The sequence below is a fragment of the Perognathus longimembris genome, chromosome 7 (genome assembly GCF_023159225.1).
Source record: "Perognathus longimembris pacificus isolate PPM17 chromosome 7, ASM2315922v1, whole genome shotgun sequence".
NCBI classification, from domain to species: domain Eukaryota; kingdom Metazoa; phylum Chordata; class Mammalia; order Rodentia; family Heteromyidae; genus Perognathus; species Perognathus longimembris.
In genome coordinates this window covers 17,950,742-17,970,374 of record NC_063167.1, presented here as the reverse complement: position 1 = coordinate 17,970,374, position 19,633 = coordinate 17,950,742, and the positions used below count along the sequence as shown (strand labels likewise).

The 19,633-nt window shown below is 37.8% G+C and overlaps 1 protein-coding gene across 25 annotated transcripts in view; it reads right to left on the bottom strand.

Moving 5' to 3' along the window:
• The window catches only part of Epb41 (erythrocyte membrane protein band 4.1), a 160,911-nt gene that overhangs the window by 91,051 nt on the left and 50,227 nt on the right, over positions 1–19,633 (bottom strand). Inside the window, exon 2 of one of the 25 annotated variants that reach the window (XM_048350678.1) lies at positions 12,602–12,606. The exons of the other annotated variants lie outside the window; for them this stretch is intronic. The gene's annotated coding sequence lies outside the window, so the exon portion shown is untranslated. The remainder of the gene's footprint in view (positions 1–12,601; positions 12,607–19,633) is intronic. 25 annotated transcript variants of the gene reach the window in all.

Genomic DNA, 19,633 nt, shown 5'->3' with positions numbered 1-19,633 from the left:
TCATGTATATGAGGCAGGCACTCTTGCCACTAGGCCATATCCCCAGCCCCCTGCATCACCTTTTTTTAAAAGCAACAAATATGAGTAAAGGGAAATTTAGAAGACAAATGTAGCATGGGAAGAAGGCAGGCTATAGACTTGACATTTCAAACTTATTGGGCTCCAGCCTTTTGATGTCAAAAAATTCACTATTATTAGTCAAGCCTTAGCATAAGAGACCAAAGAGCATTGTCACTCTTCTATTACTAAAAAATAGCCAACACATAGCAGATGCCAAGTTCATGCTATAATCCTAGCTAATGGAGACTCAGAATGTAAAATATGGTTCAAAGCTAGCTACAACAGAAAAGTTCCTGAGACCTCCTCTTGACCCACGCTGATATTTGTCTATCATCCTAAGCTATGTGAAAGGCTGACACTGGGAGTATTCAGGCGAGCCTGCACAGAAAATGTCCACAAGACTGGTCTCAATGGAGGGAAGCTGGATGAGGCAGTACACACATCCAACAATTACAGGAAGCTTGTAATTAGTGAATCAAGATCCAGATGCATCTGGATCTAGACCTTAGATCTGGACCTAAGCAGAAAGCAAAACTCTAATCAATAAAGGTAGCTCACACCTGTAATTCTAGCTACTAGAAGACTAGGAGACTGAGATCTGATGACCAAGGTTCAAAGCCAGCCCATGGCAAGAAAGTCCAAGAAATTCCAATCTCCAAATAACTACTAGAAAACCAGAAGTAGCATGTCTCCAAGTGGTAGAGTGCTAGCCTTGAGCAAAAAAGCCCAGAGACAGCACCCAGGCCTTGAGTTCAAGCCCCACAATCAATAAAAATGAATGAATAATGGAATTTTGTCATTACTCTTCTATCCTTGGAATCAGAGCAATTGCCTTCCTTTCCCAACCTTTCACCTTCCTAACTATTAGGAGGCATGGAAAAGAAGGCTAATTATCTCTTTGAATGTGGCCCTGGCCTGTGGGAATACTTACCATTTTACCTACAGTGAATTTGTGCTAGTTACAAGGTCTTTTTGCCTTTTAATGGAAATATTTGGTTTGCTTTTTCTTCTTTAAAAATACACCTAGATCTCAGCTCCTTGTAAGACGAGCCATATTAGCAAAGTTTCATCTCAACAAACAAGCTGACCATGGTAGTTCCTGGGTATAGTCTCAGTTTCACAGGAGACAAAAATAGGAGGATCACAAGCTGAGGCTAGCCCAGGCAAAAAGCATAAAACCTTACCTGGAAAATGCTAAGGCAAAAGCAAAAGCTGAGGATGTGGGTCAAATGACAAAGTTCTGAGTTCAAACCCCAGTACCACAAAAATGAATATCTTCTAGTTTCCCTCTGCCCTGCTACCTCTCCATCCTACCCTCCCATATGAGCACGGCTCCCTATGGCCATACACTCCTGCAAAGCTTTTTTGCTGCTTAGCTTTTCTCTGAACAGATCTGAAATTGCTGCTCCTGTGGTTTTTCTCAAAATTAACCTTGTCATGGTTCCTTTAAAGAATCAAAATGAATTGTTGCATTAAGCTTTTTTATAAAGGAAAACTATGGAAATAGGCAACACCAGCAAATTATATGTGGACAAGTCCTAAACTATATATATATAAATAAATAATCATCTAGTTCTCACTGTCATCTTACTGAAAGGAACAGAACCTCTAAGTATCACCATTTCTGAGAAGCTCTTGGAAATCTTTATGTCTAAGTGATTGTATTAGATCAGCAATAATGACTATGTAATCTCAAAAGATAAATAAAATATTCTTAAAATGGAAAAAAAATGAATGAATGAATGAATGAGTAAAATCAGTAAAAGGCAGGGGTAGCTGGTAGTGTGGAGCCTAGATGAAAAAAAAATCCTATGAACCATTTACCAAAAATTCAACTAACAGGCTTGGCATAGTGAGGCATAACTTCCAGCACTTGGGAGGCAGTCAGGATTACAAATTCAATGCTGGCCTGGGGTATATGGTAAGAACCTATCTCAAAATAAATAAAAAATTTTAAATTATAAAAGTTCAAGCTTGCCCTGATAAATCAGTTATACATACAATCAAAGACGTCACATTACAAATGATAGGATGTGTAACCACAAGAAGATACAAAGAAGTCAAGCAGTAAAAATAGGACAAATGCTCTACAAACAGGCTCTTCTTGTGTAAATGATACTATTTGCATCCTGGACACAAAATCGAAAAGAAGGTATCTGTTTACTTGATATCACAAAGAGGTCTTTGATTTAAAAAAAAAAAAAAGTGGCACAGCACTGAGAACAAAGGATGATTTCCCATTCCATCTCAATCCTAATCCACCAAATCCTAGGAATTACACTCCATCTGGTATCAAAGATTCACTTGTTTTAATAGTGGGCATCTGTTATTTTCAGGCAAATGAAAATCCTACAGTAAGCAGGTTGGGAAGGCCAAAATAAGATCTCCCATCCTTCTTTTAAAAATCTCTCTCTAATACTAGTACAGTTTGGTGGTCCACTAATGCTTTGTGAATGAAAAACTTCATGAAAACAGTACAATTTAGTAGCATTATAAAGATTTCCCTCACCATCAATATTATAAAGTTTAATTATTAAACTGTTGATAATACTCTTAAAATTATGTCATTGCACATCTATCAATATTTACTGGGTGCCAACTAGGAATAAGGTATTTTGTTGCTGTTGTTTTGCCAGTCCTGGGGCTTGAACTCAGGATCTGAGCACTGTCCCTGGCTTCCTTTTGCTCAAGGCTAGCACTCTGCCACTTGAGCCACAGCGCCACTTCTGGCCATTTTCTATATATGTTGTGCTGAGGAATCAAAACCTAGGGATGTATATGAGGCAAAGCACTCTTGCCACTAGGCTATATTCCCAGCCTTAGGAATACGGTGTGGTTTTTTGTTTTGTTTTGTTTTTGCCAGTCCTGGGCCTTGAACTCAGGGCCTGAGCACTGTCCCTGGCTTCTTTTTGCTCAAGGCTAGCACTCTGCCACTTGATCCACAGCGCCACTTCTGGCCGTTTTCTATATATGTGGTGCTGGAGAATTGAACCAGGGCTTCATGTATACAAGGCAAGCACTCTTGCCACTAGGCCATAACCCCAGCCCAGGAATAAAGTTTTAACTCAGTTCTCTGAGGACCAAAAAAGAATAATGAACAGGTACTATAGTGGTAAGAAATACACACAAATAATTAAAGCATGGGGCAATATCTCATGATTAATTCAGCATTATAAGTAGAATCAGCTAAGTGACACAGAACTGAAAGCAAGAACTTCAACTAGAGTGATCAAGAAAACCTAGGTTGAGGGCTGGGAATATGACCTAGTGGCAATAGTGCTTGCTTTATATACATGAAGCCCTAGGTTCGATTCCTCAGCACCATATATATAGAAAATGGCCAGAAGTGGCATTGTGGCTCAATTGGCAGAGTGCTAGCCTTGAGAAAAAAAGAAGCCAGGGACAGTGCTCATGCCCTGAGTCCAAGCCCCAGGAACAGGCAAAAAAAAAAAAAAAAAAGAAAGAAAGAAAGAAAGAAAGAAAACCTAGGTTGAAAAGGTGGGGGTTTTTTTTGTTTGTTTGTTTGTTTTTTTGGCCAGTCCTGGGGCTTGGACTCAGGGCCTGAGCACTGTCCGTTTTCTATATATGTGGTGCTGGGGAATTGAACCCAGGGTCTCATGTACACGAGACAAGCACTCTTGCCACTAGGCCATACCCCCAGCCCCTGAAAAGGTGATTTTTAAGGTATGCTTTGAAGGACTGAATATAGCTGTCAAACGAAAGATTGAAGTGTAATGAACAAATGGAATTCCAGGCAGGGGAACTGGCATGAATACTAATAGTATAGCCAGGCATGGTGACACATGCCTGTAATCCTGGGATATGCACATATGCACACACACGCACGCGCACACACACACACACACACACACACACACACACACACACGCTCCTCAGGAAATAGTAAAACTTCCAAAGTGGGAGAAGGAGATAAGGGCAAGTGATGGAAAGACTGTCTGATCAAGATACATTATATGCATATATGGGCACGTCAAAGTAAATATCTTTGTACAATTGATAATAAAAATATAAAGAAAATCCCAAATTGTTTGGAATAAGGTTACAATAGGACAATAGGAATAATGTGAAAATTGAGTTACTTAAAATTATACTCCACTTGAAATAATCATAGTTGCTATCATTTATGTAGTGACAACTAGATGTCAAACATTATTCTAAATGGTTTATTGTGTCATCTTAAAATCATTTTATTAGGTAGACATTCTCATTTCCTAAATAAATTAACAGGTTTTAAGTGGTTAAAACAAATTTGCCTCAGTTCATAGAGCTTAAGCCATGCTTTATACTGAAACTACTATTAAACTAGAGGGTGGTGATTCTACTGAAAACTCTCAGGCTTATTAGTGGCCTTGTAAACTTGGCACAGATGCTTCTGTCTCAGAGATGCTTCACCATTATTGAGGAAGTATAGACAGACTATTCAGCCTAGCCAAGGTAACCTTTATTCCCATCAGTTCCAACTGGCATACCCTTGTAAACTATTTGTAATGATATGAAAACAGAATGGAGAAATGGGGAGATAATAGTTCAGGAAGAACCTGAATGCTATGCTAAACAGTTTAGACTTACCCTGAAAGGAGTGGAAAGCCATGGAACAATTTTAAATGCAGAGTGAACATGGAGGCAGAGAAAGTCCACAAGTAGTTGAGTAAATTCTAGTTATCAGTGAATATTCACAATGAGAATCCCTAGGGAAACTAAAACCAATACTGGGCAGAGAAACTTGAAAAGATGCTGTGTACCCAAGGCTAAAGAATAACTATTTCCTTCAGCCTCTCTGCCTTATTCCTAACCACCTTAATGAGAAGCATTCTAATAAGAATAAGCATTCATTTGACTCTTTAGTATATATTGTTGAGAATGTTACAATGTTCTAGTTACATGGTAACTTGAAGAGTACACTAGGTGAAAAAAAGACAGTCCCTGACCTCCTGGACCTCACTCTGCATTAAGAACAATCCCTCAGTTTATAACATTTTTGTTAAGTCTTTAGTCTCACATTCAGTTTTGGTTAGTTTACTTAGAAGAGAACAGAATGTAACAAAAGAGAATGATACAATTTGAAACTAGGTCACCAGGTCCAGATATGCTTATCCTAGTGGGGGAAAAAGAAGAGTCTGGTGGTTCACGCCTGTAATCCTATATATTCGGAAGGCTGAAATCTGAGATTCATGGTTCGAAGCCAACTTGTGCAGGAAAGTCTGTGAGGCTCTTAATCTCTAATTAGCCACCTAAAACTGGAAGTGGAGCTTTGGCTTATGGAGCACTAGCCTTGAGGGGAAAAAAAAAAGCTCAGGATAGTGCCCAGTACCTGAGTTCAAACCCCACAACCAACAACAACCACAAAAAGAACACAAGAAAAAATATAGTTGCTGCTCTCATACATTTCGAGCTCCTAAATTCTATGTGAATCCAAATCATTAGTCCATCAAAGACAGAGTTCTTTTCATTAAATAAAGAAGACAATTCTGATGATTAGCGATATCCAATAATTAAGTTGGCTACTTGGGATCTGAGCCTTCTTAAGCCATCTCTTGGTTGCCTTGGAAGATAGAAGGCAGGATCACCCCACCATACCAAAATCTACAGATGCTCAAGCCCCCTTTTCCAAAAAGAAAAGGCAGGGGGACACATCTCCGAGCACTGGTTACTCACACCTGTAATCCTCACTACTCAGGAGGCTGAGATCTGAGGATCACAGTTCAAAGCCAGCCTAGGTTGGAAAGCCTTCATGTATATAAAGCAGGTGCTCTTGTCACTAGGCCATATTCCCAGACAGGGAGAATATTTTCAACACAGAAAGAAAGAAAACAGACTGGATCTTAGAATACTAACACAGTGGGGCTGGGAATATGGCCTAGTGGCAAGAGTGCTTACCTCATATACATGAAGCCCTGGGTTCAATTCCTCATCACCACATATCTAGAAAAAGCCAGAAGTGGCGCTGTGGCTCAAGTGGTAGAGTGCTAGCCTTGAACACCCAGCATCCAAACAAAGAGTTCAAGCCCCAGGATAAATGGGGGGGCAGGGAGAGAGATAATCACTAATGTCATTTTCAGAATAAACTGTAATTCTGCCTCCATCCTTTTTAGATGATTTGGAGCTGTATCCACTCTTTATGAAGACTTACTTGCCATATTGAGTGAATCGAGAATGTCACCCAGCATGAACATGCTGTTTTCAACAACTTGGTTTCAATTTAAGTCATTTCTATGGTGACTAATATGGTTGTATCAACTCATTCAAAGACATTTTCAAATAAAACAAACTTTTACTCATCTCTTTTTTTAAAAGACAAGAGATGTCTGTTACTTCTCTGTAGAACTCAAGCTTATGCTTAGAAGATGTCTGGATACATTCTAAATATGTTTTTCTAGGCCCTTCCAGGACACACTACCTATGGTTACCAGACACCACTGAAGAAGAAATGAGGCAAAAAAAAAAAAAAAGTTACATGACTTTTACTTCTTTAAGTGTCAAAGCATGATATTTTAATCATTCTGAAAAAAAACATAAAGTGGATTATGTGCTTTCTTGTTTTGGTTTCGCAATCTGCAGCACATAATTAAACCTTTATTGATTTAGTCATCATTAAAAAATTTAGTTTACTATACAGTGCTAATGTCCTCAGGGACAACTGAAATCCATTGGGAAAGTTAGCTCTCCCAGAAGGCCTCCTGAGAACTTGGCCTCTTTAGTTTTTGTATCTGCTTTTAATAGTTTTCCTGTTTTTTCATTTGCAGAGTTAACTCAAACTTCTTGCTGGTATGAATCATGGCGGTCTGTCAAGAAGTACCTTCCAACATCTCTTCTAATATGCCACTGGCAAGCCTATTATTAACAAGGAAACCAAATAGCCAAGCATGTTAAAATTTTGTCTAAAATAAGAATAAATGCTAAGGAAGAGTAAAATTGATAATTCATAATACTGGCAGAGCATTATGCATGGATTTAATGAACTCTTTCAGTTCTTCCAACATCACATAGCCTATTTTGAGGTTTCCATTGCACTGTGACTAGTTAGGCTATAAGACAAGTGCCTTCTGATCTATCAAATGAATATAATGACCAGTCTTCTTCCCAAGTAGAGACTTACATAAATAAGTCTTTAATGCTTTGATACAAGGTTCTGTGACCATCTAAATTATTCTGGAAAACATAAAACAATATAAAAACAAAGGAGAACTACATAGAACATGCTTAAAAGTATCAAATATCACAGGGTAAACTGGACACTAGTGGTTCATGCCTATAATCCTAGCTATTGTCCAGGAGGTGAACACTGGGAAGAACATAACACATATGAATATATATACATATCATACACACATATAAATGACACAAATCTCATGTTTGATGAAAAAAGCAGCTTGAAGAATGTATTTCAGCCATGCACTGGTGCTCATGCCTACAATCTCAGTTATTCAGGAGGCTGAGATCTGAGGACAGAGGTGCAAAGCCAGCCCAAATAGGAAAGTCCTTGAGATTATTATCTCCAATTAACCACCAAAAAGCCAGAAGTGGAGCTGTGACTTGAATGGTAGAATGCTAGCCTAGAGCACAAAGGACAGTGCACAGGCTCTGACTACAAGCCCTAGGACCAGCACACACACACACGAATGTATTTCACGCAATACTATTTATAAAGAATTGGAAAACATATATTGTCTATTACACATATTAGATGCTTAACAACTTCACATATACTACCTAGAGATAAAGATGTAGTGAAAGTATGGAGAAATGTATAATCACAAATTTTACAGAATAATTTCCTTGAAAGATAGGAAAGGAACTAAGACTGGGAAGGGTACATAACTCAACTCATGCCTTATAAACCAGGTAATGTTTATCTTTTCCCATTTCTTAAATGTTTTGTAATAATTTTTAATTATACAATTACATATGGGGAAGGACTAACTTGGTGACATTATTCATAAAAGATGTCATGTGTGCTAAAGCTACAATATGCTTTCCACAAAGATGAACAATTCTAAAAGAAGGATAGTATCTACATTGTAGAAAATAACTAAAACAAGATTTTCTTTACAGTTAAACACAGAACACTGTTTCATTCTGTTATTGTTACTATTGCATTGAGCTTAAGTTTGTTACTGTTGTTTTGTAGCATTTGGGATCAAACCCAGGACCTTGTGCAAAGTATGCAAATACTCTACCACCGAGCTATGAAGCATCATTCTCAGCACTGCAGCTTAGGAGGTCCTGAGAAAAGCAGCATATCTAGTACTAGGGAGAAAAAATAAATACAATATATTTTTATCATTTGATTCTGAACTGAGAACGGATAAAGGATAAAGAAAATGACAACATCCAGACATACACAAGAATGTCCAATACTTATTTACACACTATGGTTCTTAGATGTTCAGATCTGGACATGTTTACTCCTTCTATAATAAATGTATGGTGGCCAATAATGTCAGAAACTTTGTATTCATCTTCTAATACTTCTTAGAGACTTTCAATATTCACGATTTATAAGTGTGCACTTGTTTCAGAATGCTTTTGTAAATTACACACTAATAATTTGCAAGATTACAGTATAGCAGCAAAAGGAAATTACTGTCCAATGTACATTTTGGAAATGCTCAAGTTTATTACAAATACTGCTTTAATCTAGGCAGTCTACGACAAAGGCAGCAGTGAAAGAAGATGAGCGTGATGAGTATTCCTTCAAATGGCCATGACTTTTGAATTCCCTAAGGATACTGTTCTGGGTCAACTCCCTGGAATCCAAGTCAAGAGAAAGGCAGGCTAGCTATTCCTACCTAGCCTCTGGGTCAGTCTTCATTTATACATGTTCTAAGAAACTGAAGTTGTGTCTCAATGCTTCCATGAGCATTGTGAGACAAACTAGATACTCAGAAACCCTGTTACCTCATTCTGCATCTATGTCATTGACCTTCTTTCTCTCTTATGCAGTCTCTAGACCTTTTTCTCTCAAATAATATGATCCTAAATTAAATCCTAGCAGAAAATAAGTTTTTAATGTTTTTAAGGTACAATGTCTATGTGCCTCCTCATATCTATCTAAAATAACATATGTAGACACAAACTCCAAGATATGCAAACAAGAGATCTTTCTTATTTTCCTTATTTTTTGGTGATTCTGTCTTTTTTATGTGGTGCATCCAAATGTGTATCTTTGGTAATGTGAGAGGAGGGTACAGAACTCAAGAGAAAAAGGATGAAAAAGTGCAGCAGTGGAGCTCACTGGACACAGATGAAAGTGCACCATACAACTTGTGAGTAGAGAGGGGAAGGAGGAACTGGGAAAGAGTAAGGGAACAGAAGACACTGTAGGAAAGGAAATGTACTCATTACCTGACTTGTGTAATTGTAATCCCTCTGTACATTATCTTTATAATAACAATGGAGAATATTAAAATTTTAGAAGAGGATAAGTACAGTTAAAAGAGATTGCAACTATGAAAACAAAACAAGTATATTTGCTAAAATTGTTTTGGGTAAAGAGGGGAAGAGATACTGAGAAGGTTAAGATTGATTAGAAAAATTAGAAACATATCTGGAACTATAATGGTTAAGCCTGCCTCAGTATAACCAATGTAAGCTTTAAAAATTCTTTTTTTTTCTTTTTTCTTTTCTTTTTTTTTTTTTTTTTTTTGCCAGTCCTGGGGCTTGAACTCAGGGTCTGAACAATGTCCCTGGCTTCTTTTTGCGCAAAGGTAGCACTCTGCCACTTGAGCCACAGCGCCACTTCTGGCCTTTTCTATATATGTGGTGCTGAGGAATCGAACCCAGGGCTTCATGTATACGAGGCAAGCACTTTACCATTAGGCCAAATTCCCAGCCCTAAAAAATCTTTTTAAAAAGCAATTTTGAAATGTTTCTCTAGCTTACTCAAGTTTTCTGCAAAAAATTTAAGACAAATAATACTTTCACTGGAGACCAACAAAAATTCCAGTATCAACAAAGCCTTTTTCCTTCCTCATAAGTAAGCAACTAAATATTTTTCTATGTTCTCCTTTGAGGAAAAAGAAAGTTAAAGGCTTACCATAATTACAAGCAGTATTTTAAAACTCACTCACTGCTCACTAACTCAAATAAACCCATGCATTAACTAATTTAATAAAAATTTATAGAACAGGATCTAATATTCTATGCATCATAATGAGAGCAAATACAAATAAATAAAATGCAGCTTGATACTCAAAGAATACAGACTATTAAAAAGGTAAAAGAAAAACAGGCAAGAGCAACCAGTTGCATAGTATTATATGTAGAAAGTAAGCAGAGAATTTGAACAAGACATTAGAAAAAAAAATCTGTGAAAGACAACCTGAGCAAAGTTGTATTCAAGAATGAGTAAGAGCATGATGACCTGGATAAGCACCTAGGAAGAACATGAATGTTTAAATACAAAACAAAGCAATTCCTCTATAGCTACAGTGAGACTATATAGAATGATAAGAAATAGTCATGGACAAGATAGGCTTAAGACTAGGTACGAGTAGACTATGGAAAGCCTTCTTTTGCAATGCTCAAGAATGTATCCCTTATTTTCTGAAAAATAGGAAGCCACAAAACATTTAAGTATCATACCAAATGTAAATTCAGATAATTTAAGTATCATGCCAAATGTGAATTCAGATATTTTTTTATTTCTAAGTGAGTGAAGAAGATGGGAGTAAACTAAAAAAGAAACTAGAAGTTGGAGGTATGGCTCATCCAATGAGCAAAACATCAGATCAAGAGTTCAAATCCCAGTCTCAGACACCCCCCAAAAAAATCCCAGAGACTAGTAGAAAGTTCTCAGAAAAGGTGCTTTAGGCATGTGCCTAAAGTGATACAGTATTTCCTTAGCAAGCTCAAGTCCCTGAGTTAAATTTAATTAGAAACTGAAACAAAGTTGGTGAGATAGAAGAAATTAAATTAAAAAAAATTAACAACAACAACTATTATGTTGCCAGGTGCAAGTGGCTCATGCCTGTAATCCTAGCTACTCAAAAGCCTGAGATCTAAGGATTGCAATTCAAAGCTAACCCAGGCAGAAAAGTCCCTGTGAGACCCTTATTTCCAATTAACCACTCAAAAAAAAAATTGGAAGTGGTACTATGGCTCACAGTGGCAGAGAGCTAGCTTTAAGCAAAAAGGGCTGAGACAGCACCCAGGCCCTGAGTTCAAGCCCGACAACTTACACACACATACACACACACACACACACACACACACACAACTATTGTGATGGTTAAATTTTGATTGTCAACTTGACTGGATTGAGAAATGCCTAGAATATAGTAAAGCATACACTGGATGTGTCTGTGAGAGCTCTTCCAAAGAGTAGTTCTTTTTGTAACAAACCATCTAAAATATGATTAATCTACAGACCCTCTCCTTAGAATTGGTTTAAAAAATCTGCAAGAATAGATTTAGAAGTCCTCACCCATTCCATTCGAGAGGCACTAATGTACAATTAGGTTGAATTGCTGCTAATGATTGACAGAGCCAAAACCCAAGACTCTTTAGCTCTGAATTCCATGTTCTTTTTCCATTATTATTAGTAACTTGAAGTGATTTTTTCACATTTACATTTTACTTAGCTGGTCATACAAAATTACAATATTATACATACACACATATATATAAGTATCAGCAATAATTATAACAGGAAATTACACTTACAATGACAAGTATATGATTTTATCTAAAAAATTTATTTTGCTTCATTAAAGTGGAATTTTTTCTTTATTCTCTACCTTTAATAAGTTATGTAATATTGGAAAAATAATACTTTCTCTTAAAATGATACTGCCTCAGAGCTCAATGTCTCTATTCATCTATCTGTGGTATAACATGAACAGATTACTCAGATATCAGAGTAATATGAAAGGCTTAAGACCAGATAAAAGGAAATAAATTATCATGAACTGTTATATATCTTAGTTACAAACATAGAGTAATATTAGCATTTGAAGCTTAACAATAATAAGTTCCTGGGAGAGTGCAGTAGTAACTCTCTGGAGACTAGTCAATATGATTTATGATGTATCAGCACATGTCATTCTCCTCTTGTAATGAGAATACAAAAACAGAGTCTAGGGCTGGGGATATGGCCTAGTAGCAAGAGTGCTTGCCTTGTATACATGAAGCCCTGGGTTCAATTCCCCAGCACCACATATACAGAAAATGGCCAGAAGTGGTGCTGTGGCTCAAGTGGCAGAGTGCTAGCCTTGAGCAAAAAGAAGCCAGGGACAGTGCTCAGCCCCTGAGTCCAAGCCCCAGGACTGGCAAAAAAAAAAAAAAAAAAAAAAAAAGAGTCTAACCATCTGCCTTTGATTATTTATGTTATATTAAAATCTAGATTTTAAAACATCTTGGCATTTTTAATAGAGACAAAAGCTGATGGGAACTTAATGGCATGCAAAAATGTATAGTCTTCATTAACTATATTTCTGGCAGCATCTTAGAATTTAAAATTTTCAAAATAATGAATGCATTTCATATCACCTTATCTACCTACAAAAGAACAACTTTCAACTCCTACTTCAAAACATACACAAAAATTAATTCAAAATACATCAAACCCACGGGCTGGGAATATGGCCTACTGGCAAGAGTGCTTGCCTCATATACATGAAGCCCTGGGTTTGATTCCTCAACACCACATATATAGAAAACAGCCAGAGTGGCGCTGTGGCAGAGTGCTAACCTTGAACAAAAAGAAGCCAGGGACAGTGCTCAGGCCCTGAGTTCAAGGCCCAGGACTGGCAAAAAACAAAAAAAATCAAACCCTAAGGACAGAAGCTAAAACCAGAAAGTCCTCAGAAGAAAACACAGATGTAAATCACCATGATTGTAGATTAGGCAACAGTTTTTTGGCTATGTAAGCTAAAGAACAGTAGCCAAGGAAAACAGACAAGTTAGACGTCCTCAAAATTTTTGTGTTTTTAAGATTATCTTTAAGAAGATAAAGAGGACTGCTGGAAACTAATGGCTTAAATCAGTCTAAGCAGAAGTCTATGAGACTCCATCTCTAATAAAAACAAAGCCAACTGGTAGTATGGCTCAAGTGGTAGAGCATTAGGTCTGAACAAGCAAGCCAAAGAGAGTGCATGCAAGGTCCAGAGTTCAAGCCAAGGTATAGGCACACACAAAATAAGGGAAAGGAAAGGAGGGATGGGGAGTGGGAAGGATGAGGTGTTAGGGAGAAGAGGAAGAATAGAGGAAGTGAGGAAGGAAGAGAGAGTGGGAAAAGGAACTAGATCACCCTGCAAAATGGGAGGAAATGTTTCAAATCATATCTAATAAGGGTCTAGTCTACAGAACAGGTAGGGTGGGAAAACACAGTCATTCAACGCATATCCTATGAAACTAGGGAAACTAAAGGGAGAGGTTGGGTTGGGAGGAATGGGGGAGAATTATGAAAGGGGTGATATCTATCATAATACATTGTACTTGAAACTGACATGTTGGAAGGTAATCCCTCTGCACACTACTTAATAAAAATATAATTAAAAAGGAACTCATGAGCAAGAATTCTTACAACTCACAATAAAAAGACAACTCAATTTAAATGTGAGCAATGGATATAAATAAACAGTCCCTAAGGAAGATATACAATGGCCAATAAATATACAAAAGGATTCTAGGCCTAGGCATGTAGCTCAGTGGTACAGCTCTTGCCTAGCATGCCCAAAGTCCTGAGTTTGTTTGCCAGCAATGGGAAGAAAAATGTTGAACATCTTTAGTCCTTAGATAAATGCAACTCAAAACTGCAATGGAAGCCTATAGTGTAAATAAAAAAGAACCAGAAAAATAAGTATTGATGAGGTTGGGGAGAGACTGTACCTTTATATACCACTAGTGGTAATATAAAGGTACAGCCATTATAAAAAAACAGGCAGTGACAATTCCTCAAAAAGTTAAACACAGGGGCTGGGGATATGGTCTAGTGGCAAGAGTGCTTGCCTCGTATACATGAGGCCCTGGGTTCAATTCCCCAGCACCACATATACAGAAAAGGGCCAGAAGTGGCGCTGTGGCCCAAGTGGCAGAGTGCTAGCCTTGAGCAAGAAGAAGCCAGGGACAGTGCTCAGGCCCTGAGTCCAAGCCCCAGGACTGGCCAAAAAAAAAAAAGTTAAACACAACCAGGCCCCAGTGGCTTATGCCTATAACCCTAGCTTCTTAGGAGGCTGAGATCTGAGGAAAAAGGTTGGGTTTTTTTTGTTTTTGTTTGGGTCGTGGGACTTGAACTCTGGGCCTGGGCACTGTCTCTGAGCTCTTTTTGCCTCAGGTTAGTGCTCTACCACTTTGAGCCACAGATCCACTTCTGATTTTTCAGTAGTTAATTGGGGATAAGAGACTCATGGGGACTTTTCTGCCCAGGCTGGCTCTGAACCTGAGGACCCCAGTTTGAAGCCAGCCTGACCAGGAAAAGTCTAAGAGACTCTTATTACCAGCTAACTACCAAAAAGCTGGAAATTGGGGCTGGGAATATGGCCTAGTGGTAAAGTGCTCGTCTCGTATATATGAAGCTCTGGGTTTGATTCCTCAGCACCACATATACAGAACATGGCCAGAAGTGGCGCTGTGGCTCAAGTGGCAGAGTGCTAGCCTTGAGTAAAAGGAAGCCAGGGTCAGTGCTCAGGCCCTGAGTTCAAGCCCGAGGACTGGCAACAAAAACAAGACCAAACAAACAAAAAGCTGGATATTAAGCTGTGGTTCAAGTGGTAGAGCACTATTTTAGCACAAACTCAGAGACAGCGTCCAGGCCCTGGTTTCAAGCTGAAGGACCAGCACACACACATACAAAAAAAGTTAAATACAGAATTAACTATATTACCCAGCACTTTTACTCCTCCATATCTATTCAAAAGAACTGAAAACATGTGTTTACTTAAAAGCTTGTGCTTGGATGTTCATGACAGCATGATTCATAATAGCAAAAAGGGAAGAACAACTCAAGTGCCCATCAACTGATAAACGGGTAAACAAATGCAGCATACTTATACAGTTGAATATTTTCAGTAATATGGATATGTATGTATGTGCGTATATATATATATATATATATATATGTACTGATACTACATACATGAACCTTGAAAACATTATGCTAACTAAAAGAAACCAGATGCAGAAGGCCACATACTATATGAATCCATTTATATGAAATGTTCAGAACAGGCAAATCCCTAGAAACAGAAGTAGACCAGTGCTTACAGGGAGTTAGGGAAAAGGAAAATAGGGAATGACTGTTAATAGCTGCAGCATATCTTGCTGGGGTGATGAAAATTTACTTGAGTTAGCCAGTGATAATAACTGTACACCTTGGGGCTGGGGATATGGCCTAGTGGCAAGAGTGCTTGCCTTGTATACATGAAGCCCTGGGTTCAATTCCCCAGCACCACATATACACAAAATGGCCAGAAGTGGCGCTGTGGCTCAAGTGGCAGAGTGCTAGCCTTGAGCAAAAAAAAGCCAGGAACAGTGCTCAGGCCCTGAGTCCAATCCCCAGGACTGCCCCCCCACCAAAAAAAAAGCAATTGTACATCTTTTGAATGTACTAAAAATTACACATTAGACAACTTAGTGTATTGCTAGAAGATGACACAACATTTTTAAAAAGCATAATCCACAGCAGATCTGACAGATGTTAGGTTACCTACAAGATACACTGCTCACACCAACTCAAGCTTTAATGCAAAAGCCCTTGTGCAGGGCTGACTTGCTCATAGTCAACCACATGCCTACACCTTCTTCGTGCTACGTATAGCTTAATCCTTCTGTTTTCTTCTTTTATTTATTTTTTGTGGTGATACTAGGGTTTGAATTCAGGACCTTATGGTTGCTAGGCAATCATTCTACCACTTAAGCCATATCACCAGTCTAGTTTAGCCTTCCTTAAAAAGTATTTTCTTCATATCTTACCAAAAGAACTCTTACTGCTACTTCAAAGTCAGGCTCAAACTGCAGCGTGGCCAGAAAACCTTCCCTATAGTCTAGTCCGCAGTGATTTCTCCTTCTTGCCTTGGAATATAAACAGCTTCTTGGGGCTGGGAATGTGGCTTAGTGGTAGAGTGCTTGCCTAGCATGCATGAAGCCCTGAGTTCAATTCCTCAAGAGCACAAACACAGAAAAAGCCAGAAGTGGGCACTGTGGCTCAAGTGGCAGAGTGCTAGCCTTGAGCAAAAAGAAGCCAGGGACAGTGCTCAGGCCCTGAGTCCAAGGCCCAGGGCTGGCCAAAGAAAAAAAAGAATAAACAGCTTCTTTATGCTACATTATACAGCATCTCACTAAAATCTATTCCATTATCTAATGCATATTACAAGCTCCCTGAAGGCAAGACTTATCTTTATTTAAATGTCTATACCTCCCATAGTACCTAATCAGAATTGCATAGTAGGTACTCCAATAAACATTTTAGATGACTTCTACTATGAATTATCTCGCAATAGTAAACTTTACACATAATTCTCTGGTAGGGAAATTTCTAAATTTGTGGGTTTATGCTTCATATTAGGAATATCACAATACAACCAAAATTACAAACAATTTTCCAAGAGATCATTAAATCAATCTGTGACAGTTCTCTAGTCTCAAGAAAATATTCTTGTCCTTGGAGACATGCAGTGCAGATCAGCTGAATGAGCTGGTAGCTATTTACTTTCAATGCTTCAAAACTAATTTTTCCATACAGCTGTGTTTACTCACAGCATGTCTCATTTATGCTGGAGGTGTAAAACAGCAAACCCCAGATCTCTCCTTTTCTCCTCTTTATATTTTCCCTTGCCTTTGTTATTTGCCTTTCTGCAGTTTGCTAGCCAAAGCTGTAATTAGTACCCCACAGCGACCTATACTTTTCTAATAAAGAACTGCATACTGCACAATGACATGTGTACATACACAGCCATGTGTATTCCTAACAAATTAGGAATATTTTACACATGCAAGCCATCAAGGATTTTAATAGCTAAATGACAGCACTTCACATGGCAGCTGCAAATGGCTCACAAAGCTGACTACAGACTGATTCGTCCCTTTCTCTTCCTGCACACACATTTAATTGGAAGAAGGGAAACAACTCATTTGCGACTGAGTTATTAAATTTTGAATACAGTCCTATAGCAAACCTTAGAAAGTAAACCACATATGCCAAGAAATTTGTTCTCAAATTGCTACAACGTTATGGTTATATCTATGACTTATTTATAGTCATTGTTTTCAGTCAAAATAATAGTGCTTTTGAAGAGAGTTACAGACATCAGGACTGGAGATACTGCACAGAGGTAGAGTACCTAGGTTTAATCCAATCCCCAGCACTGAGAAAAAAATGAAAATGTGTGTGTGTGTGTGTGTGTGTGTGTGTGCGCACGCGCACAAACTTGATCCTATCCTATACTGCCTGCAGTATCCAGGCTCTTCTGACTCCCATCCAGCATCATTTCTCAGTCTTCTCCAGAGCTTATCATGAGCTTGTCAAGTTACTACTACACACATCTGTGTAGAACAGTCTAGTAGACAAGAAAAAAAGCAAAAACTTACTGCCTTTAACATCTCATTTACAAGTACAATTCAGATAGGAAGACAGGACTTGCCCTTTTTCCACTACATCAATACAAATGAAAATTCCTTTGTTCTTGTACAAATACCCACTGTAACTAACCTGTGTGCTTACATTAGCCAGTATATCATTAGTAACAATAATGAAACACCTATTTTATTGTAAGTAAAAAATAAGGGCTCTTAGAGGGCATCAATCCTATATACCAAATAACAATTAAAATATATACAGGACAAATATTCCTTATCATAAATATTTGAGACCAGAAATGTTTCAGATTTCAGACTTTTTCCCACCTTGGAATATTTGCATATTCATAACAACCTTTTGGGAATGGAACCTAAGTATAATCATGAAATTTGTCTCCTCCATATTTTATATGCATAGCTTGAAGGTAATTTTATACAGCATTTTTGGTGCACCTGGATTTTGACCATGACATGTTACAAGCAGTCAGGTGTGGACTTTCCACTTATCCTATCATGCTAGCACTCAAACATTTCATATTTTGGAAGCATTTCAGATTTTCCATTTTTGGATTAGAGTTTAATCTGTACTAGTAGCATTCAAAATATATGTAGATGCTATTATGATTAATAAAATCAAAAAAGATTTAGAAGATTTACTAACAATGTATAACAGTTTTATCATGTATTTTATTTACCAATCATTACTGAAATTATAACTACTGTTTTATGAAAATCCACTAAAATGTTTTACCTAACAAAGCAGTCTACATACTTTATTGTTGTCTATTATGGTTGAAAATCACTTCCTGAAACTGGGCTCCTTCAACTGGAACTATATCTAATTCAGCTTTTTGTTCTCAGTGACAGAGTTCCTTAATAATTGTGCTTTTGAACTAAACTGAACAGGGCCTTACACATGGAGAAGTTGAACCATGCTCCTCTGTGTTTTTCAAGTGAGTTCATTTTGGTACTGCTGGGGTTTGAACTTATGACTTTGCCCTAGTCAGGCAGTCATTTTGCCCACTTGATCCAGGTGTTTTGCTTTTAATTTTAAGAATATCTCTCATTTTTACCCAGACCAGCCTAGGCCATAATCTTCCTATTTACGCTTTCCACACAGCAGGGATGATGGATGCTAGCTACTAAATCCAGTTATTGGTTGAGATGGAATCTTGCTACTTATTAGTTAGGCTGACCTGGAATCATGATCCTCTTGATTCTTCTTCATGAGCAGCTAGAATGATAGGTACAGGCCACCACCCCTGGCTTAGTAGAATTTTTGCTGTTGCTACTTTTGGTAGTACTGGGGTTTGAACTCAAAGCCTCCTGCTTGCAAGGAAGGCACTCTATCAGCCCAGTAGGTTTTTTAAAGTGTAAAGGTAGGAGACACACCTAGTATAAAGAAGAAATACTAATATATTGCATGAACTTAGAGCCTTTCCTAAGAAATTGTTACCCAATAACTTAAAATATCTTTTTTCTTCTTTCTTTCTCCTTTCTTTTTTTAACTTTCTTTTTCTCTTGAGACAAGGTTTTGTTATGTTGTCTCTGTTTACCCAAAACTTGCTATGTAGACGCGGTTAGTCTTGAACTTAAGATTCTCCTAATTCAGCCTCCCAAATGTTGGGATAACAAGCATGTACCACCACACCTGGCTGCAAACTTAAAATTTCTTAAACACAACTGACATGCTTACATGCTTAACATGTAAGATTCTTCTCTAAATGTGACTGAAATGTACTCACTCATCATTAGCGCATACTCATTGATCAAAGGAAGTTCAGCATTTAACACTAAACAAAGGGGTTTCCTGCTTTGAGGAAACAACAACTCAGACCAAAGACAACTATTTTTAATTTTCCTTTGGGAAAAATTAATAATCTTAAAATAGCAATCACATTTTGCAGCAAACAAGACCATTGATATTATTTATCCAGGATAGGTGCCACTTTTCTTTTAGTTTGCCTCCTAAAACAACAACAAATAGCACAGTGTAAAACAATGAATCCTTCCTGATCATCTGCTTCATTTGTAACAA